We start from the raw sequence: 2,773 nt of genomic DNA, 5'->3' as shown, positions 1-2,773 counted from the left end.
GTTATCTCAGATTCTCCAGCATCTGCAGTTCCTACTATCTCTATCTCCATTGTAAGTCTGCAGTCTTCCTTTTAATGGAGTCAGGAGGACAGGAATGCTATTGTTTTTCTCATTGCCACCAGCTCCCTTCCCAGCCCTTCAAACCCCACATCCCCCCCCCCCCCCCCCCCACTCATCGCAGCCTGCCATACAAGCAGAGGTTGTACAGTCTTTTCCCCTTGGCAGCCTCTCTGTGCCACCCTTGTGCCGGGAACAGCAAGGGCGGTGTCAGTGAAATGAAACACATTTTGGCCACATCATTATAGCCTCCTGTTTTCACCGGCAGGAGGGAACAAATTCTTGCTGAGAAATCTGTTGCTGGCTTTGAATTCCAGTGTTAAGCGTGTAACTGTACAAAATGCCACACCAGCATTGTACTGGCCTCTCTCCTTTTTGTCAATATGATTCCAAAGAAATCTGATGTCCCACATTCAAGCTGTGCATTATGTCGAGAGAACTGATTCGAACCCAGTGCAGGCTGCAAGAAAGCAAGAATTTACTTCTACATAGCACCTTTTCATGACCTCTGGACATTCCAAGATCCCTTTTGGCCACTGAAGAATTTTTGAAGTGTGACTATGTGAATATAGGAAATGCAGCTGCCAATTTGAGCACAGCGAGATCCGACAAATAGTGAAAACGGACAGATGATCACAGGATCAATATCAAGTCAGACATGAGAAGTTCCTTTTGCATCATTCTTTTTCTGAAAAAGATAGCCATGGAAACTTTTATACCTGCCTAAAGGGTCATATCTATTGAGACATTGCTACCTCCAACACTACAGCACTCTGTCTGTCCTGCTGCTTGGAGTCACACTAGATTTAAGGCCAAAGCCTCTGGATAGGACCTGAATTTACAAACCCATGATTGAGAGGCAAGTGTGCTACCAACTGAACTAATGTCTTTCTGTGACCTCTGTCTAAAGGTTCAAATCCATTCTATGTTGATGCCATTGCTAGAGCAGCAAAGGGACATTAAATGATTGCACTAAAGGTTCATTGCTAATATTGTCAATATTTGCAATGATATTACGGAATGTAGATTCACTGGAAATAATATGAGCTGAATTTATTATTAAATTATGATAGGATGCACAGATTCATTGTCCCTTATATTCAGAAGTGATCTAGTTGAAGTATTTCAAATGGGAGGGTGGAATTGGGGCAGGGATCAAAAGAAAACCTTAAAAATCCTCTTGATATATTTTGCTTTGGAAATACTACTAAAATATTGGGGTGCGAAGCAGGGTAAATGAGGTTAAGGTGCCAATCAGTCACGATGTAATTGAAGAATGAAACAAGCTAAAGAGTCAGAGTCATACAACAGAGATGAGGCCCTTCAGTCTGTGCTGACCTATGTGCATTAATCCCACTTCCCTGCATTTAGCCCATAGTCTTGAATATTATGGCATTTCAAGGGCCAAGTGCTGCAAAGTGGATTAGGCTAAAATGTGTCTGTGGGAAAACTCAATGGGCTGAAGGGTCTTGTCTCTGCTGTATGACTCTGACTCTTTAGCCTGTTCCATCATTCAATTATATTGTGACTGATTTATCCACTTAGGAACCCAACATTAAAGGGGAATGAATGTTCCTACACCATAGGTTTTCCTGAAGATCTCTTATTCTGATTAGTCCGGTGCTACCCGAGTAGAGCACTTTCAATGATTTGGCTGATTTAACGAGAGATACCAAATTACTTCTTTGCCTTTTGTCCTTTGCTTTTGTTGTGATACTTTGGAGAGGGAGAAAGAGAATTCCATAATTAATTCTTGTTGACTCTCTGGGGCTCCAGACATTTTTTACAAATTCTGTGTTTTGACAGTTCCTTAGCAGGACTCTCCAGGAAGTTGAAAACCTTTGACACTCAAGTATACAAGATGTTGAGAGGCACAGATACTTGTGTACAAGATGATGAGAGGCATAGATAGAGTGGATAGCCAGAGACTTTTTCCCAGGGCGGAAATGACTGTTACGAGGGGGCATAATTTTAAGGTGATTGGAGGAAGGTATAGGGGAGATGTCAGAGGTAGGTTCCTTACACAGAGAGTGGTGGGTGTGTGGAATGCGCTGCCAGCAGTGGTAGTAGAGTCAGATACATTAGGGACATTTAAGCAACTCTTGGATAGGCACATGGAGGATAGTAAAATGTAGGGGATGCAGGGTAGTTTGATCTTAGGAGGATAATAGGTCAGCACAACATCGTGGGCTGAAGGGCCTGTCCTGTGCTGTACTGTTCTATGTTCTATGTTTTATATTCAGACTTTTGGAAAACTGACCATTTTTCATTTAGAGAATGATAATTTGCTCCTGACTTCAGCTCAACATTTAGATAGTGAAAAAAAACCTACTTTATTTTCAGACAAGTATACGTGCTGTGTCCAGAGAGCTTTCAGAGTGACACCGAGAGAAGACTCGTTTGACTTAAAACTATGATTTATGCTTGTGTACTTTACACAGGGAACGTAATTAAGGATTTTAAAGTATGATTATGCACTTCAGCAAAACTTTCAATCATATTCAGGCACTTTGGGGAAAATTCTGATGAGTAATCAACTGCTGTGTTAGCTGCAGCTCTGAAAATTGCTTTCTTAATAGGTATGCACATTGATTCAAGTCTGTTCGTGTATGTCTGTGGCTACATGTGCTTTTAAGAATGTTTTGCTCAAGTGCCTACGTGTTTGAAAATATCTGGCTATGTGTTTGAGTGTTCAGGACCGTAAGTCAATGCAATT

Source organism: Rhincodon typus, chromosome 30 (assembly GCF_021869965.1).
Source record: "Rhincodon typus isolate 14 chromosome 30, sRhiTyp1.1, whole genome shotgun sequence".
In the NCBI taxonomy this organism is placed as follows: domain Eukaryota; kingdom Metazoa; phylum Chordata; class Chondrichthyes; order Orectolobiformes; family Rhincodontidae; genus Rhincodon; species Rhincodon typus.
Note: the sequence above shows the minus strand (reverse complement) of the source record.